This window comes from Mustela erminea, chromosome 8, assembly GCF_009829155.1.
Source record: "Mustela erminea isolate mMusErm1 chromosome 8, mMusErm1.Pri, whole genome shotgun sequence".
Lineage (NCBI taxonomy): Eukaryota > Metazoa > Chordata > Mammalia > Carnivora > Mustelidae > Mustela > Mustela erminea.
The window spans coordinates 6,292,987-6,313,898 of record NC_045621.1 but is presented as its reverse complement, the minus strand read 5'-3'; the positions used below and the strand labels follow the sequence as shown (position 1 = coordinate 6,313,898).

Here is a 20,912-nt window from a genome sequence, read left to right as displayed (position 1 = left end):
CTCCGAGGGAACCGTCCCGTTTGAGATGACCAGATGACAGCACGCCGTGCCGGCGGCTGCCGGGTCCCAGAGTTGATGCCTGTGGCTGTAAATCTATGTTTTGTTTCGGTGTTTATCTGCAGGATACTTTCTCCCTTGCCTGACTGTGCCCCGATTCTCCATGCAGGCTTTACCTCGTCTGCTCTCCAGCCTCCAACTCATTGAAGCTGAGTTGCCAGGAGTCTGTATTTGGAATTAATATGTGGTATGGCACAGACTCCTTCCCAAAAGCAACCTTTTTAATTTTCTATGCCTGTGATTTATTCCAATGTAATTTTATAGTTCTTAAAATAACATTAATCTTTAGCAAATACCTCCAAGACATCATGCAGATAAAACGTGCCCTATGGCAAAATCTCGGTAGTCTGGGTTCATGAATGTGTAATTTAAGAGAGCTACACCAGGAGAAGTTTACACCGTATACATGTATGTTTTTTACTGCTGAAAAACTACTAGGAAGAAGGGAATCCTTACTCTATTTAGGAAAAAAAAAATTTTTGAAAGCTCCCCTAATTGCAGGGACAAGCTGATACATTTAATAGAAACAGATTGGTCGCCAGAATATGTAGTCAAAGATCCTATTTCATAATACTATATTGGTGTTGCATATGGCACCAAAATATTTTTGTTTACTATTTTTTTAATTTAAACTTTTATTAAAATTTTAGTTACTTGATTTATTAAAATTCTAGTTACTTGACATATGCTTTAATATTGGTTTCAAGAGTAGCATTTGTGATTCATCAGTTCCATATGACATCCAGCGGTCATCACAAGAGTACGCCTCAACCCCCATCACCCATTTAGACCACCCCCACCCACCTCCCCTCCAGCAACCGTCAGTGTTTTCCCCATAGTTGAGAGTTTCTTATGGTTTGCTTCCCTCTCTCTTTATTTCTCCCCTCCCTCAAGTTCATCTGTTTTATTTCTTAAATTCCACAAATGAGTGAAATCATATGGTATTTGTCTTTCTCTGACTGACTTTTTTCGCTTAGCACAATACACTCTATCTCCATCCAAGTCATTGAAAATTGATCACAGAAACACTATTTGTAGACTCTGTAAGTACCGTCTGTGGAGTTCAGAGACTTCCCACACAAACTCCCTTTGCTTGATAAACTTATACAGAGAGAGCAGGCCAATGTCATTTTATATGTGAATGCCACTTTGTGTACAATGATGAGCCAGTGAATTTTGGAGAAAACATATTTTGTGGTACAATTGAATTTTGTGGAAGTTTACTAGTAAACATCACCTGAACACTTCAGTGTTCCTCTAACACATAAAGTTCTTAAAAATTTTTTCTTGGACTATAAAAATATGACAAAACAACTTGATTTCGTTCTTTTTCATGGATTGAGTAATATTGTTTTGCAGAAATATACACATCTTTCTCCATTTATCTGCTGATGAACATTTGGGCTCTTTCCAATATTTGGTTTTTGATAATGCTGCTCTATGATGAAGGATTCATGTGCCCCTTTGAATCAGTATTTTTTTTATCCTTTCGGTAAAGACCTAGTGGTGAAGTTGCTGGGCCATAGGGTAGCTCTGGTGTTAACATTTTGAGGGATCTCCACACTGTTTTCCATAGTGGCTGCACCAGCTTGTATTCTCACCAATGGTATAAGAGGGTTCACCTTTCTCTGTATCCTCACCAACGTTCATTGTTTCCTGCCATTAACTGTAGCCATTCTGACAAGGGTAAGGTGGTATCTCATTGTGGTTTTGACTTCTATTTCCCTGATGATGAGTGATGTTGAGCATCTTTTCATGTGTCTGTTAGCCATTGGGATGTCTTCTTTGGAATCATGTCTCTTCATGTATTCTGCCCATATCTTAGCTGGATTATTTGTTTTTTGGTTGTTGAGTTTGATAATTTCTTTATAGATTTTGGATCTTAACCTCTATCAGATGATGTCATCTGTAAATATATTCTCCCATTACCTAGGTTTCCTTTTAGTTTTGTTGATTGTTTCCTTTGCTATGCAGAGTTTCCTTTCTTTCTTTTTAATATTTAATTTATTTATTTGAGAGAGATGAAACAAGAAAGATCACAGGAGGGAGAAGCAGACTCCCTGCAGAGCGGAGAGCCGGATGCAGAGCTCAATCCCAGGACCCCAAGGTCATGACTTGAGCCAAAGGCAGACATTTGACTGAGCCACCCAGGAGCCCCCACAGCTTTCTTGATGAAGTCCCAATGGTTCATTTTTGCTTTTGTTTCCCTTGTCTCCAGAGACTTGTCATCAAGAAGCTGCTACAGCCAGTGTCTTCCCTGGGAGAATTTATTTTTACGTATGGTGTAAGAATGTGGTCCGGTTTCATTCTTTTGACTGTAACTGTCCAATTTTCCCAACACTATTTGTTGAAGAGGCTGTCTTTTTTCCACTGGATATTCTTTCCTGCTTTGTCGTAGATTAGTTGGCCATAGGGTTGTGGGTCCATTTCTGGGCTCTCTACTCTGTTTCATTGGTCTATGTGTCTGTTTTCGTGGCAGTACCATACTGTTTTGATGATCACACCTTTGTAATAGAGCTTTAAGTCCAGAATTGTGACGTCTCTAGCTTTACTGTTGGTTCAATATTCGCAAATCAGTCAACGTGATATACTACATTAATAAATGACTATGAAACCAAAATATTTTTAAATAAAAAATACCTTTTCAAATTTTTAGTAATTGTTAATTTTATAAGAATCAACTTTACTATTACTCTAAATGTATTGTCTAAGTTATTAACTTATTTCTAAATGGTGTGTGAATAAGGTGAAATGATTAAATGATACTGATAAATGATAAGTGATAAAAGTAATAAAAAATAACCACAAAACTGAGGGGAAAAAGTTCATTAAAGAAAAAGTCAGGGGATATAAAGAAAGAATCACTCCTTTCAAAAGTTTAATAAATTTTAAATGAGTACTTTCCAAATATCAGGTACTGGTGCGCACACATAAATAAGCATACTATAAGGAATCCATAGCCCAGTGAAATCTGAAGCTGTCCATGTATAAGTCAGGAACAGTAACACATATGCACAAGTACAGATATAGTTACGTTTTTGAGAATTAGAGAAGAGAAGGGAGAGAATCTTGCAACAGGAACAATAACATTTGGATCAGGTTTTATTTTGTATCTATGGTGCAGTAGAGTGAACAAGTACAAAAACAAGCAATTGAAATGCATAAAAGCTTGGAGGCACAAGCCAGGATTGTGTACTGGAAACTCTCAGAGGTTTATAATTCTGAGTCTGAAATACAAGGTACATCAGAGCTGGAGAGACAGAAGTTTGGTTGGTCATGCAACATCACAAATCATTTTAAGAAAATATGCTGTAGCAAAGGGAAGTCATTGAAGAGGAAAGCAGTTAATGACATTTCCATCATTGTTTCAAAGTAAGAAAACTAAAAATGTCAACTTTTAGGTAATCGAGCACTGGGGAACTTTTTATAGTTCAATTTTTTTGCAATTTGTGTGGTCAGAAAAAGACTATTAAACCCAAAGTAGCCTGACCTCTACATGACAGTCCTTCAAAAGAATCAATAATTGTGTTTAAGTTTAAATAGCTTCCACTTTAAATGCTGCTCAGCTTGAAAACTTCTCCTTAAAAATCATCTATTCACCAGATGTGAATTTCTTTTTCTTTTCTAAAATGCATCCCCTGTTACGTAAAGTTCACTTTTACCATTGTTTTCAGGATAATCGATCTCTCTGAACTACAGACTTCATTATGGTTGACTGGAACAACATGAGATGCATTAAATGTGCTACTACAGGACAACATGGATAAGAATTAACTGAGTAGGCTACCTCCTCAATTTATAGAACTAAAATCTTTCCAGTTGTTTGAAGAATACAAACTCATAATTGAATCTAAAAGATAAAAAAGTAAGAATGTATTAAGTAAAACATATCTAAGGTCCAAATAACAGTATGAAACATACCAATTACAATGTAACAAAACTCTTCAAAGATAATAACTATGAATATTTAACTAGACCCTTTGGAGACTATCTGTTTATTGCAGGGACTGAACTTTTTTTTTAATTCTTTTCCACATTGTTTGCCTTTGTAAACAACATCACTGCATATTTATTGGTCTTTGTATTATTTCAATCTGCATTCTCAACAAAATATCTAATTTTGTGCATTTTACCCACAACATTTGGAATTTGCACCAAGTAAAAATGATAATAGACAAGAATAGACAAGACAATTATTCATAATCTCATTGTATTACTTGTTTCATATATATTGAGAATTGAATATTGGAAGTCAAATATTTATTTACCACAGTGTCTTATCTCGGCATTGATGGCTTGTTAGATATTGTTTCTGGAAGCTTCCTAACCCACTGAATGATTAAATTGCAGCTTACTTTGAGTTGCAATATATTTAAATCCTTAGGGTACAGCTTCTTAGAGCTTCTGATCGGAAAACATTTCCTGGACGCACTTTATATCCATTATGTATAGATTACAATGGATTTCCAATAAAGGAAGATTAGCCAACCATTAAACTCATGTATGACAAATATAAAACAACTTTGCTTATTCTAGCTGCAAACCATCACCATTTGTCAAATGTGGGTGATGGGCCAGTGCAAATTCCTGTGTGGTGCACACTAATTATAACTGCACTCAAAATTTTTGAGAATAAGTTTGTTTAAATCCTGTATACATGACAAAAATTTCTGTGCATATTACATCGCCTTTTTTTATGCTGGCATATTTGTCATTAAGATATATTTTCCCATAAGCCATACTTTACTTCACTTTGTGGGTCTTACTTTTTATTATGAATATCAAAATTATATATAAGTGGGTAATAAAATGAAGGCCATAAATCATATATATATTATAACACATAATGTATAACATAATATAATATATGACTTATAATCTTCCCAGCAACTTTTCAAAAGATTATTTATTTATTTATTTATCTATTGACAGACAGACAGACGGAGAGAGAGCATGAATAGGCAGAGCGGCAGGCAGAGGGAGAAGCAGGCTCCTTGCTGAGCAGAGAGTCAGATCCAGGACTGCATCCCAGGACCCTGGGATCATGCCCTGAGCCAAAGGCAGACATTTAACTGACTGAGCCACCCAGGTGCCCCTCTTCCCAGCAAATTTAATATTTGCCCTAAAATTTTGGTATCTATAAAAGTTATTTATATCAGCAGATTCTTTGTCTTTTGAGAATTAGTCCTAGAGAATGTAGTGGTCCCATACACAGTATTTTTAATTCCCGTAGTGCTGTTGCAATTCTATCCCATTGTGTTATAGATGCATAGTTTGAGAGCTAGAAGATTAAGCAGCTTACTCAAACTCAGAAAACTAGTGGATGACAGAGCTAGGTTTCAAATCAAGGTCTCCTAGTTTCTGAATTTTTTTTTTAATCTTCCTAAGGAATCTGCCTCTCAGAACTTAAAATGAGATCTGAAATTCATTCACATCAGTATTGAAGTATCTTCAAGGTAAGCTTACGAACAAATTGCCAACACTAGTGCTCTGGGTATATTTAAAGAATCTTTCCACTGGCATTCTAGTTTATTGCTGGATTTTTCTTCTATAAACACAAAGATCTATTCTCCTTGTCTGTGAGAGATTTTATTACAAAACAATCAGTAAAGACATCTTGATGTACCATCTGGAATTAGAGAGAATTGAAGGGAAGAAATGAGGAAAGGTTGAAAAACAACTAAATCGATGCAGTGTATGAAAAAAAAAATTGCTTGAGGTGGGATGTAATTGAATAAAGACATACATGGTGTATAATGTCAATGCAAGTTATTGCTTTTTGCACAATATGTGTGATAGTTGAGAAGCTACATACATAGAGTAAAATATAAGTTTGAGTTAGGCAAATTCTACACAAGGTAGCTTTTAGTCATTCTGGGTTAATCTATTTTTTAAACTAGCTTCCCAAGTGGAATTAGGATTTTAACTTGCCTAAATAATAAAGTCTAATCTTTTGCAAAACTGAAGCCACCAAATTGCATAACTATAATCATTTCACAGATTTTTTGTTTGTTTGTTTAAAGATTTTATTTATTTATTTGAGAGAGAGTGAAAGAGAGAGAGATCACAGGGCTCTGGAGAGAGAGAAGCAGACTCCCCACCGAGCAGGGAGCCCGACGTGGGGCTCGATTCCAGGACCCTGGGATCACGACCTGAACCAGAGGAAGTCTTTTAACTGACTGAGCCACCCAGGCACCTCACAGAATTTTTTGATGTCAGTCTAGGAGTTGTTAAATGGAAAATTTTAGAAACTTATTTATTTATTTATGATTTTTTTTTTTTTTTTTTTTGAGAAAGAGCGAGTACAAGCAGGGGGAGCAGCAGAGGGAGAAGGAGAAGCAGGCTCCTCGCTGATTAGGGAGCCCTACACAGGGCTCCATTCTAGGACCCAGGGGTCATGACCTGAGCAAGGCAGACACTTTATTGACTGAACCACCCAGGTGCCCCCAGAAACTTATTTAATGTAAAATTTGTTATCTTTGTATTAAAAAACCTTCATTTTCAGGTTGTGAATATATCAGAATGGAACAATGTAATAATCACATTTCTTCCTCCCTTTTCCTTTCTTTCTCCTCCACCTTCTTCTTTCTTTTCTTTCTTTCTTTCTTTCTTTCTTTCTTTCTTTCTTTCTTTCTTTCTTTCTTTCTTTCTTTCATCTTCTTTCTCCCTCTCTCTTTCTTTTTCTTTCTTCCTTTCTTTCATTACTCAAGGGAGTACCTAGGAAGTCTTAGCTTTATCAACTTGGCTGCTTTTAATCTCACAATGACTTGAAAAGTTGGTATTATTATCTCCATTGTAAGATGACAAAACAGACTCAGGGAACTTAGTAATTTTTCCAAGGTTACATAAATATATGACCTCTTTAATTATTTCAGGCTCAGATAAATAGGTCAATGGTGCAATTTGAATTCAAGTTTATCTGGCTTCAAAGCCCATCTCTGTTCTTTGCACTCTTATTTCAGTTACATAATTGATTTAAAAGTATTCAAATGATATGCAAATTCTAAATTAAACCATCGCTAATGCTTTATCAGATGGGCAATGCATGTGCAGTACACATGTGCATGTGTGTCTTCTGGAGAATGTAGGGAAATATGCAATATTATTCTCATTTTTGAAGCTCTCAAGTCCAGATTGGATAATATGGTAAACAAATAATTAATCTAATACAAAGAAGCATGTAACAAACTCATATATGTCAGGCTGGCAGTAAATTCCGTAAATACGTGAGAGTACCAGGAAAACGGTAACGGAGAGAGGCCTTAAAGAATGGCTGTAATTACATAGTCACAAAGGAGGAACTAGTGCTTTCACAGCAACCTGGTAGCGGGTTATGGTGGATAAATGGAGAACACGGCTGAGAAGTGGTAGAAGTGAGAGTGTGGAAGACGTATATGCTACCTAGCAATTTGAATTCTGTTTTGTTGTGATGCATATTCATTAACATAGTATGTTTATAGACAATTGATAATGATTAATGAATTTCGTAAGCAGTATTCAAGAGAGATTGGGCTAAGAGAATCTCAATAGATTAGTTAGAAAGCATAACATAATATGGATTAGAGTGAAGTTGTAGATAGGAATGGATGTATGTAGTACAGTGAATTCAGTACCCTGTTTTTGTCTTTCATAATGATTATGGTGTAATATTAGGAAGAGAATACTGAGAGAGCCATTCTAAAGGGTGATTCTAGGGGACCATATGTGTATTTCAGGAAGAATTGGCAATGGAGTAAACAAGGACATTAACAAGGAAGAGGAACTAAATAAAGATCATCCAAGGTTTTGAAGCTATCTGGGACAAGTATTACATAGCAAAAATTCTATTCCCTATTCTGAGTTTGACCATTTTAAATACTCCACATAAGGATGCAAGAATTGTAGATAGACACAGTACAATATTGTGCCTATATTTAACAACACTGTAGTGCATACTTAAACGTTTGTAAAAAGGATTAGTCTCAAGCTAAGTGTTCTTACCACAATAAAAGAAAAGAAAAGAAAAAGAAAAAGTCTATCCTAATATGTTAAAAATTGTGAATTATTAGATTCTTCATGAATTTTAGATAACATTGGGTTTCATTTGAAAATATTGTGGATAAATGATAAATTAGGCTTTATTGTTGTAGCAACTAATTCATAAACAATAATTCTAGAATGAAATATTTATCAAAGATTAGACTGGCTTTACTTTTTATATTTTATGGAAAATATTAGAGAAGCAAGCTTCTTTTGTTTCTGATGTTCTAAGTTGTGTTTTAATATTTAAAGATGACTTTTTATTTATTTTTTACAAGATTTTATTTATTTATTTAAGACACAGAGAGAGAAAGAGAGAGAAGCATGAGTGGGGGAGAAGGAGAAGCAGACACCCCACTGAGCAGGGAGCCTAATGCAGGGCTCATCCCAGGGCCCTGGGATCATGAGCTGAGATGAAGGCAGCTGTTTAACTGAATGAGCTGCCCAGGGGCCTTTTTAAACTATATATTTGTACTGTTCTTTTTTTTTTTTTAACCATATGTTATTACTTATTATATAATAGGCACCATGTTAGAATTTAGGGATGTGATACATAAGACATCTCTTGCTCTCATGAAGTACAGAGTTCATTGTTGGGGAGACATGTAAAATTATGCATTTACAGAGTAATAGAATGTATGCTATAATAGGTCTGAGCACAGAGCTACGGAGCGTCACGAAAAAGGATACTTTGCTGGGTGGAAGTGGAAACATGGTGACAGATTTTCTTTAAAATTCAGTCTACAAATAAAATGTATCAAATAGTTTTATATACACATATGTATATATTTGCAATTTATAAGATATATATTTAAACAACTGCTATAGTACAGAAAGCATGAGGAGAATAAGACTCAAATGGTGATAAAGACAAAACTTTACCTACTTCATTATTTTCTCTTAAGCCAGTCCTGTTCTCATGCTTTTAAAATAACAGCACAAATGTAGTCTCTGAGATTATGTATTTAATTTATCTCTACGCTTGTTATTTTCATTGGTCTCACAGAAAGAATAAATTGTTAAGCAGAAGCAGAACAATTATAATATTTTATGGAACCTATTGAAAAGATTTCATAAGCTATGACCTTGTTACTTAACCACAAGAGAATTACGCTTGAACCCATTCTCTATGCTTAAAAGACCATATTTTATTCATTATTCTAACTAGAATAAAGAGTTAATTTTTAAGAGTCGCAGCTCATCACCTAAGGGGACAATGCTCATAAATTTTTCAGTACGTATATGGAATACTCATCATGCTCTCATACATTATTTTATTGGAGACACTCATGAGTGAGAAAAGGCTACTGAGCTCTCCACATGTGTAGATGTGTGTGGGCATCTGTGCATGTACGTGTGCATCTGTGGTGTGGTGTGTGTGTGTGTACAGTGGGTTTGGATGAAAAAGCTTAGACTCCATTAATGGCTCCTAAGGAAAAATATGTTGTTAAAATATTATGTGCAAAGATCATTTATCTCCGGATGTCATTTACGATCCGCTTGATGGGAGTTTTAGCCACTGTTTATTCACTTATCAGTTATTCAGAGTTGAATGATCACACCTGTGAAGTATCTCACTTTGCCTTCTTTCTAAGCAAGCCTCCACTTACTCTCTGCTGCTTATTTGTACCTACACCAAAAAGTGGTAAGAAATAGGAGATGAAAATTACATTTGACAGTTTGCTACTTACCATCGTTTGTAGTAAATTATGTAAGTGATTGGTTAAATCAATATTAGTATGTTATCATTGGATTTAGGTTTTCTTTTTTTTTTAAAGATTTTATTTATTTATTTGATAGACAGAGATCACAAATAGGCAGAGAGGCAGGCAGGGGGGGGGGGGAAGAAAGCTCCCTGCTGAGCAGAGAGCCCGACATGGGGCTCGATCCTGCGATCATGACCTGAGCCAAAGGCAGAGGCTTAAACCCACTGAGCCACCCAGGTACCCCTGGATTTAGGTTTTCTTTATGGTTCTCCTCACTGTGGCCAGAGCTACACTAGTGGAAAAATACACAGTTCATACCTGGGAAGTTTTCAAGTGAACATTCCTTTTTTTTTTTTTTTTTTTTTTTTTAAACCTTATACATTACAGTTTGTCAGTTAGGTATTGATAAAACAGGAAAAAAAATATCACTTTTTTTTTTCCAGCATAACAGTATTCATTATTTTTGCACCACACCCCGTGCTCCATGCAATCCGTGCCCTCTATAATACCCACCACCTGGTACCCCAACCTCCCACCCCCCGTCCCTTCAAAACCCTCAGATTGTTTTTCAGAGTCCATATTCTCTCATGGTTCACCTCCCCTTCCAATTTCCCCCAACTCCCTTCTCCACTCTAAGTCCCCATGTCCTCCATGCTATTTATCACTTTTTAAAGACTGTCTTATGACAGGTGGAACAAGTTAGAAAGAAGAGGATTAGGAAGAAAAGAAAAGAAAAACAATTAAAAAAATCTATGCAGTTTACATAATAGACACGTGAGTGATACTTAGTGTCATGCTAAGTCATGGATCTCATGCTCTATTTCAGAGAGCTAATCTTGATGAAAAACATAGAAAAAAATCAGGAATAACAGTATCAAATGAGATATTACCAATTCAATGTAGGGTGAAGTAGAAGTTAGCTTAGCACATATTTATAGTAAACTTTGTTGAAATAAGAAATTTGAGCTTATTTAATTTGTGTTGGTTGGTGCATTTTGGAACATTTATGGGCATTGTTTATTTTCACTGAAGTTTTGAGCAGTTATTTATTTTATCTCTGAAGCCTAATAACAATAATGTCTATATTTAATAGACACAATTAAGACAGTCTCTAACATTCAGCAAATGTTCAATAAACATTAGCAATAATTATTAATTGAGAAAGAAAGGGCCTCTAGTGAGATAGAAAAATGAAGAGGAAAGAAAGGAGCCCAAATAACGTATATTTTGTCAATATAACCTGAGCATTATCGATTGGTTAGATTTGCAGAAGATAAATAAAGAAGAAAAACGTGCGTTTTGAGCATAATCTGATCGCTTCTTGGCCTTTTGGCTAAGATCAAGTGAGTGTACTCTGGAATTTTGTGTCCAGGTTCTGGAAAGTAATACAAAGAGGACTATCAAGAAGAATTACATGAGGAGAAAAATGTTTGTATTTGTTAGAAGAGACTAAATTTCAGTAGTTTAGCTCAGTAAAGATTTAATTAACACGATGGGTTCCATCAAGTCTCCAAGGCAGCGGTCTTCTCTACACAGCAATTTAGTCTGCTTCAGTCTTGCGCCGCCATTATAGCAACATGTGGCCTCCTCCACAGTTATGTAACGCGGTGCGAAGGATTTTATTATTTTATACGTGCTCTCCTTCCCTCCAGTGTTATTGGTGATTTGGCCCTACCAATACTGAACTTGGCCTATGTGGCTTGCTAGAGCCAAAAGAACATTGGCAGAAGTCAATAAAGGATGCCCCTTACGTGTGCTTGGGCAGTTTGGTAGGGCCCCTCCTCTCCTGCCATTTTTATTAAAGGCAGGACCCAGGAGCTGCTGTCCTCTCATTACGTGTTCCCAGACTGAAATCGAAGAACATGCAAGCCTAGCTGGTCTCACACTGGCTCCTAGTTTCAGTGAGAAGCACAGGTCTTTACAAGAAAACTTAGAGATTGGGTTATGCATAGAATTATTGTTGATCAGTTCATTGATGAAGACCTAAATAAGAGCACATAGTTGGGTTTTGCACTGGCATCAAATGTTTCAGCCTAAAAGTGACACAATAATGCACAGTCTATGGATAAGAAATATTTTTGTAGTTTTATAGATAATACATTTATTGAGACATAACTCACGAACCAATAAATTCACCTATTTAAGTTAGACAATCCAGTAGCCTTAGTATTTTCACAGAGTTGGACAGTTACGACAACATTCAATTTTAAAATATTTGTCTTTCTCCAAAGTACGCTATATGCATTATCAGTTGCTCCCATGTTTCCCCCAACTCTTTTAGCTATCGGCACCCACTAATCTACTTTCAGTCTCTGTAATTTGCCTATTTGAAAATCTCAAATAAATGGAACCAAAAAACTGTGGTAATTTGTGACTGGCTACTTTAACTTAACATTAGATTTTCAGGGTTCATTCAGCTTATACTCGTGTTTTATTCTTTCTTACCGCTGAGTAGTACTCCCTGCGTGGATATACCACATTTTGTTTATCCGTTGAACAGGTGACAGACATTTAGGTTGTCTCCACCATTTAGCTGTTGTGAATATTGCAACTACGGAACATTTCTTGCAAGCCTTTATGTGAGCATATGTTTCTATTTCTCTTGAGTATATACACAGTGATAGAAGTGCTGGGACATATGGTAACTCTATGTCCAACCTTTTGAAAACAGCTAGACTGTTTTTCAAAACAGCTACATCATTTTACATTCCCTCAGCAGTATATGAGGATTCCCTTTACTACATATCCTTGTCAGTACTTATTAGGATTTGCTTTTTTGACTGCAACCATCCTTGTGGTATTTCATTGTGTTTTAGATTTATATTTCTCTGATAGTTAATGATATTCAGCTCTGAGTCATGTGTTGGTTGGCCATTTGAATATACTTTTAGGAGAAATGTCTTTTCATGCTTCTTACTCTCTTTTTTTTTTTTTTTTAATTGAAAAAGAGAGAGTGTGCAGGTCAGGGGAGCAGCAGGGACAGAGGGAGAGACAGGTTCTTAAGCAGACTTCTTGCCCAACACAGAGCCCAACACAGGGATCCATCTCATAACTCTAAGATCATGACCTGAGCTGAAATCGAGAGTCTGATACTTAACCAGCTGAGCCACCAAGGCACCCTGACCCTTACCTGTTTTTAATTGCATTATTTATGTTTATGTATTTTGGGTTCTATTGTTTATATATTATTGATGCAAGTCTCTTATTAAATAAATGATTTGCAAACGTTTCTATTTCCAATTATTTGGCTTGTCTGTACTTTCTTAATGATGTCTTTTGCAGTAAAAAAAAAAAAAAAGTTATTTTGATTAACTCTAACTGATCTATGTTTCTTTTGTTGCCTGTGGTTTTGGTGTCATTGCCAAAAAGGATTTTCCTAAGCCAAAGTGACAAAGATTTCCTCTTATATTTTCTCTGAAGTGTTTTATAGTTTTAGTTCTTACATTTATGCCTGGATCCAGCTTGAGTTAATACGAGTCCATGGAGTAACAAAGGGATGCAATTTCATTCGTTTGCATGCAGGTATGTAATTTTCAAATCATCACGCTTTTTTTCGATAAGAAAACATTCTTTTTTCCCTATTGAACAGCCATGGAATCCTTGTCAAAACTCTATTTTTTTGTAAACGTGATAGTTTATTTCTGGATTGTCGGGTTTGGCCAGCAAACCTCGAGACGGCAAATGAAAAGATTACTCCAGACACCTCAGTGGGAGAAAGGAGAAACTGGGGACCAGAAGTTCTAAGACAAAAGGCCTCAAGCCAAGCTTCATCTCCGCTTTTATTAGGGTCTTATCAATACACCAAGTGCAGTGCCAAACAAGGAGGCAAGCAGTTCGTGAGGTACGTGACAAACACAAGTGCCTGTTTTCCCTTAAAACTTAAATATTTAGTCCCTAGATGATAACCTTGAGCTGCAGTAAAAATTTGGCTGTTTTCAGCCAAGAAACTTCAAAGGAGGCCCAGTGTTTGGGCTCTCCTCCTTGGCTTCCCAAGTAGTCTCATCAGGGTTATTGGTGTCTCAGAGGTTACTCTGTAACCTCACTGAATTTATTTTCCCCAATAGTATTTTAGTAGATTCCTTAGAATATTCTCTATGTAAGATCATTTCGTCTGCAAAAAGAGATAACTTTATTCCTTCTTTCCAATGTGGTTGCATTTAATTTCATTTCCTTGCCTAACCAACCCAGCTAAAACCTCCCGTACAATGTTTGATAGAAGCAGCAAGAGAACACACCTTAGTTTTGTTGTGGTACTATGTGAACTCATGCAGTCTTTCGTCATCTAGGATAAGGTCAGCTGTGGAAACTCCATAGATCTATTTATCAGGTCAACAGGTTCTTTTGAATTTCTAGTTTATTTGATGTTTTTAATTATGAAGGGGCATGGCATTTGGGAAATCCTTCTGCATTTACTAAGATAAGCATGAGGTTTTTGGTCTTTACTCTGTTGATAGATCACATTAATTGATCTTCAAATGGTACATCCTCTTTTTTTGGAATAAATAAGTTATGGCACATATTTCTTTAATTTGTTGCTGGATAAGTTTCATAGTCTGTTGGGAAATTTTGTGTCTTTATTCGTAAGAGATACTGGTCTGTACTTTTCTGATTTTGTGTATGATGAATCTTTCTGGCTTGGTGCCAATATATCAGTGGCCACATGGATTGAGTTGGGCTGTGTTCCTCCTTCCTTAAATGTTTGTCAGAGTTCATGAGCGAAGCCATTTGAGTCTGAGCTCTTCCTTTCAGTTAGTTTTAAAATTACTAACCCTTCTCTCTTGAATCAGTGTTGGTAGTTAGTGTCTTTCTAGTAATTTTTCCATTTCATCCCAAACAACACACATTAGTAAGTTATACAGGAATCAAGTTGTTTGGTGTAAGTTGTTCATAGTACTCCCTTATAATTGTTGTATTTCTGTAGATTGAGGATTTTTCTCTTGAATTCCTGATTTTAATAATTTGTCTTTCATTTTTTCTTGTTCAATCTAAATAGTTTCGTCATTTTGTTGACTATTACAAAGACTTAACTTTTGACTTTGTTGACTTTCATGACCTTAATTTCATGAAATCTGCTGTATTCCATATTATATATTTCTGCTTGCTCTGTGTACTTGTCCGGATTTACACGTCAGGTATGGTAGGCAGAATAGCGGGCCCTCAGTGGTGTCTTATCCCTGATCCTAGACTCTGTGAGTCTGGTGGGTCACCGAGACAAGGGGAATGACTGTTGCAGATGGAACCCAGGCTATGAGTCAGCTGTAAGGTATCCGCTTCTTGACCAAAAACACCTGTGTGTGATTTTTCACTCAGCTGGGGCTGATTCCAGAACTGACTCACAGCCCTTACACTGGACTTTCTGAAAAGAACTGCAATCAAGAACTCTGATCCCTTTGGCTGACCATGCTGCTTTTATTTTTTTTTTTTTTTAATTTTTTTTTCATTCCTATGTCAGGGACCTGTATTCAGTGGTGTCTTGGGGAAAGGACTTCCTCAGGTGCTTCTGACAGGGCCTCCTTCCAGAAGGAGGAAGAGGACTCTATGAAGAGACACTTTGCAACTCTGCCTCAACACGTTCCCTTCCCCAGGCCTCAAGGTGTTAAAATTAGGGCATACAATTGCCAGAACCTTCTGTTTGGGGCTTCCTTGGCAGTCGGACAAGCCTCTCAGCGGTGCTAACCCACCTTACCGTTCCGCAGGTAGGCCATCCCACGGAGGGGAATGGGAGAGGGAGAAGTCTGCACTTTCTCCCGGTTGAGACCCTTGCTTATCCCATCACAGTGCAAGATTAGAGGCTGCATTCTTACTTTGGCTCATGGTTTTTAATTGAATTCTCTGCACCCGGCAGGTCAGCTCTCACTCCAGCTCCGCTGAGCTCCTGACAAGCCAACTCTAAAATATGGAGATTAGCCTGGATTATCTAGGTGGACTCAATGTAATCACAGAGGTTCTTAAAAATGGAAGAAGGCGGATGCAGAGATCAGAGAAAATATGGAGACATGGGACCGTGAGCTAACGTAGGCGGTTTTGCGAGGCTGCTGGGCAGTGAAGATGAGAGCGCTCTCCTAGGGCTTTCCCGAAGGAATGCAGCCTGGCTGGCTCCTTGATTTTAACCCAGTGAGACCTGTATCCGATTTCTGACCTACAAAAAGGTAAGTTTAAAAATTTTGTGTTGTTAAGCAACTAAGTTTGTGGTAATTTTTTACAGCAACAGGAAACTAATACATGAGCTAAGTCATTTACGCAGTTCACTTGTGGGCAAGAGCGCCATCTCATCGTGACCTCTGTTTCACACTCAGTGCGTTTCACATGTTGTGTGATATTTTCCAAAGAGCTCTGTGCCATAAATCCATGTATCCCAGGGTTTTCTTTCTTTCTATAAGAAATTTTAGGCAATGTTTGGTGGTGGGGTGGCGGGATGGTGCAAAATGAATGGGAGGTGGTCAAGAAGTACAAACTTCCACGTGTACAATGAGCTCCGGGGTTATAATGTACATGATAACTAGAGCTAACAATACTAGATTGACTATTTGGAAGTTAAGAGAGTAGGTCTTAAAAGTTCTCATCACAAGGAAACTATTGCAACGATGTGATGACTGTTACTAGAATTATTGTGGTGATCATTTTGTAATATACATGTATATCAAATCTATTGTATACCTGAAAGTAATACAGTGCTATCTGTCGAGGATATCTCAATTAAAAAAAAAAAAAAGAAAGAAAGAAAAAAAAAAAGAAATTCTAGGCAACCAAGTGTGTCCTATTGAAGAATTTCCCCTGAAATGTCCCTTGCTTGTTCAATCTGTCATTAGCACGTTCATGCAGAGATGGGACTGCCTGCAGCTGCCTTCTCTCTTCCATCGAGACAGAGTGTAGAACTGCCTATTCTGCTAACTTTACCTTCTGGACCCTTGTTTTTTTTCCTTTGTAGGCTATGTCTCCAGATGCTTTTCTCTAAAAAACTTGAAAAAAATTATCTTTATAGTGATCCTCTAAAAAGCTATTGTATAAAGTCCGCTTCCTACCTGATTACAATCTTGACACAAGCCGTGGAGATGGAACTGAGATTCTCAAGATAGGCTGAGTGGTTTAAAAAGGAAAGAAATCAGGATACAGCAACTCTGGGATCTCCTTTAAGCTGACTATATCTGGCGACCAAATGGGAAAAGTTTCTCCAATATCTCCAAAGTATATATCTCCAATAGATATCCAATATATATATATCCAATTAGATATCTCCAATATCTCCAAAGAATCTTGAATACACTCTGGGCAGTGCAAAGAGATTTCAGCATGCACTGGACGGAGAAGACACCCTGATGAAACAGTGACATCTTTGTGGGACTACAAGTGGGATTACAGGATGTTGCCCGAGAGATGTTATCTCCAAAAAGAAAGCAGTAAAACAGGGTAACGGCGACAAATTTCAGGACATGCATTGATTTTAATGAATACCTCAAAGTTTTCATTTGCTTTTAACATAGGCAAGAGAATATGAAATAAAATTTATAATTTATACATACTGAAGTTTCTAAAGTTTTCCCTCCCTTCTGCCATTTATCTTAATGGTCCCAGGAAAGGAAACACAAAGATATATTAAGGTCCAACAAGATTTTAAAAACTCACTTAATGAATATTGTGCTTTCTTTTTTGTAAGTATAATTTAAAAAATAAATCACTGCCAAAGAGGAAATAATATGTGCCAAAACAATAAATGGCCATGAAGAAAACAAATTTTGTAGGGGTTAGAGGTGACTTATAAGAAAACATAGTGGGTGAATGTATCTCAAAAATGTTTTATAGGTTTGCTACACCATTGGGAACATTGTGTTTATCAAAGTTTGAAGAGAGAAAACCAATTGCTATTCCTTCAGATTACACATACCAATGATAAAATATAGCATAATTTAAATTATTAGTATTTAGATTACATTTGAATGAGGCATTAATATGCAAGGTACATTCTGTCTGTATATCATGAGTGTCATTGGTTAGGTTAAAAATCATAGTTTTTATTGAACTCAGACATTTTAGGACTTACAAAATGTTCTGAAACATATGTTTGAAAGGCACAAAATGCTTAAGTCCTTGAATTTAAAACATATGTCCTTTTTTACTTCCTTGTTCTGTAGTTCTCAAGACCAGTTGAGCTTAGGAAAGTTTTTAATGTGATTGCCGAATTTTCAAATCACAACTCACTGTTTAGTAACTTGCTTCCCTTCTTGAAACACTCGCTTCCGAAATAGTTGGTATTTATCTAAAACACAAAAACTAGACATAAAAATATTCCTCCTCTAGAATTAGGCAAGCGTGAGTTTGTGGTGTACTGTGTACACGGGCTTGCTCACCCGCCCACACCTTCTTGTCGAGAGACTATTTTTCTGCTCTCATCAGCAAGACTCTGAAATGTGGGAATTTGGCTGAAACGGATTTCCTGTTTCTTGCCAGCATGTCTCGGAGATGGCACTGTCGGAAGTGCGATGCAAAAGAACAGACAGCTGTCCCCAGTCTTGAAAATTCATCTGGTGTATTAGCTTAGAAAACCATCTTAACATCAATTTAACCTTTAAAGAGCATATTTAAAAATAAATTTCTTATGCAGTTGTCTATTAAAAGAATGTGAATTATTTTCCCACTAGGAAAAGAAAACAAAACAAAAAAAAATGAAATCTGTGCTTCCACATTTGCCCTGCACAGAGTACATGTCCTAAGGGAGAACTAGTTGTTTCAGTAGTTAGGTTATCCGCACCACTGGGCTTCAACTAATTAATTTTATTTTCTAATAGTATACCTCAAGGAGGTCACATTATTAAACTTTGATTGAATGAAGTAGCAAGGCCAGAAAGCTTTGACAAGCAGTAAAAATTATGTACTATTCATAAAAATCTCAGAAAGTCAAATACTACTTATTCATTATTAAAAATGGGAGGCAGATGTGCTGTGCCAGAAGCACACTGAACTTAAAGGTAGAAAAAAAAATGGCTATGCCAGTTGCTACCTTTTCAGTTTAAGCAAGTTAGCTGATTTCTTTGAACCACACTCCTCTATAAAATGGAGGTATTGAGGATACATAGTATTGAGATTATTCAGAATACATACATTGAGAATATTCTTAAAATATTTTTGAGAATTCAGAGTGATAATAAATGTGACAATATTATATATACTGAGATCCACAAAAATATAATACACTGCCATCATTATATATATTTTAAATAAAAAGGCTGAAATAGTTCCCTTAAAATTCTCTGCCTTTGGGCATTACCTAGGGGGCTATATCCCAGCAAGGAAAAAAAATCTCATAATGAAATGCAATTATTGTACCAAGAGGTTTCAGTAATGCTCGAGAGGACTCCGTATGAAGAGTTTTCCCTTCCTGTCATTATTTGCTTTGCTCATAGTCTCACTTGCTTTTCAAACAGATTTATCCACTCATACCCACCTGCTCCAATGCAGAAACATCATCCCAACATGCTTCCTGAGCAGGAGGAGCTTTGAACCCTAGAGCATGTGGGAGGTCTCTAAGCCAGTGTAAAGCGGGGAGTGTATCAAAGTACCGTCCGTCACTATGGGGAGGCGCTGCGGGACTGGGATTTCTCCTTGACAATACGGACCTGGAACTGACCTCGGTGAAGATCTGCCATTCCTGTCCTCATCTGTGGCGTATCTTAACCAAACTGAGAGGTGCCACATCCCACATACTGTCTTTCTGCTACTGCTCTCTCACTTTGTCTCCTGACATGGGCCAAACCACGGCCAACGGCAGATCTTACCTCACGTACTCGGTGTTAATGATGCTGGCTAACTGAAACTCTTAAATATTACACTGTTTCTGAAGCACAGTTTGGAAATTGTAGAAATTAATGATTCTTTTTGTTCTCTTCGTATTAACAATATGATACTTTGTGACATTATGACATTAACTGAGATCCTGATACAAACTGAGTGTGCTTCCTCCCAGATACAGATCGTGAGGATTTAGCTTGGCTGGGTGACTGACTAATAAAAAAAAAAAAAAAAACAAAAAACAAAAAAAAAAAAAAACGGGACTTCCTTTCATAGAGCAGTGGGCTCCAGGGCAGAACTAGAAGGGCTGCACAAAGAAGGAAAAGCCTGGCCTTAAACTCTGTCACACCTCCGTGTCACCTTCAGTACCTCCAGTGTCTCTGTGTGTGTGTATTTTACAGGAGATGGGATGACATTTTTAAGAGTTAACATGTACATACATAGTCCATAAGATGTTGAAACTCTATTTTATAGAGAAGTCAAGGCTGTAGATCAGAAACAGAAATGGAGCTTTAACATACATATGCTGGGCTTTCCCTAGGCATCCTGAACCAGAGTTTACAGAGAAGAAGCTGATGGATATCTCTCTCTTAAATGTTCTACTGATATTTCTAAACATTTTTTTAAAAAGATTTTATTTATTTATTTGACAGAGAGAGATCACAAGTAGGCAGAGGCAGGCAGAGAGAGAGGAGGAAGCAGGCTCCCTGCTGAGCAGAGAGCCCAATGCGGGACTCGATCCCAGGACCCTGAGATCATGACCTGAGCCGAAGGCAGCGGGTTAACCCACTGAGCCACCCAGGCGCCCTTCTACTCATATTTCTAATATGGACCTGTAGTTAAGTATGAATCTGTAGATTTTGGTCTTAGTTTTCCAGTAACCATGACTTTAAGAGAACTTTTTGTTAATCTCCTGATTCCTACATACAGGTCCTCAGTAGAGAACATCATTGTGCTGAGCCGGGGAGAATGAACGTGGGTCGTGGGATTAGAGACGGATCAGTATTGTGGGGCCACAGTGTTCTGCGGGGTACAGACTGTATGGTCTGAGGGGGGCGAAATCCTAGGACACGACTGCGAGAGCTGACTGCAAGAATTCTGTTTCGTAATAAAATAGTCTTACTAAAAATAATAAAAACCATGATAAAAATAAAACAGTGGAAGTATTGTTTTTCCTACCTACCAACCCACACTCTTGCTCCCCAGAGTCAACCAGTAAGTTAGTTTCTAGAGAAAATGAAAGGGAGAAAGCGGAAGAGGGAAGGGAGAGAAGGAGAGGGAAAGAAAAAAGAAAAGGAAAAGGAAGGGATTCATTGCTGATGTCCCCTTTTGTTTAAAAGGGAAAGG

At 37.0% G+C, this 20,912-nt stretch overlaps 1 long non-coding RNA gene across 1 annotated transcript; it reads left to right on the top strand.

Moving 5' to 3' along the window:
* Positions 1-5,442: 5,442 nt before the first annotated feature.
* On the top strand, positions 5,443-20,221 carry LOC116597262. The gene is made up of 5 exons (XR_004288539.1): positions 5,443-5,513; positions 13,203-13,304; positions 13,417-13,623; positions 15,628-15,931; positions 19,202-20,221. It is a non-coding gene; the product is annotated as an uncharacterized LOC116597262 (long non-coding RNA).
* Positions 20,222-20,912: the final 691 nt, after the last annotated feature.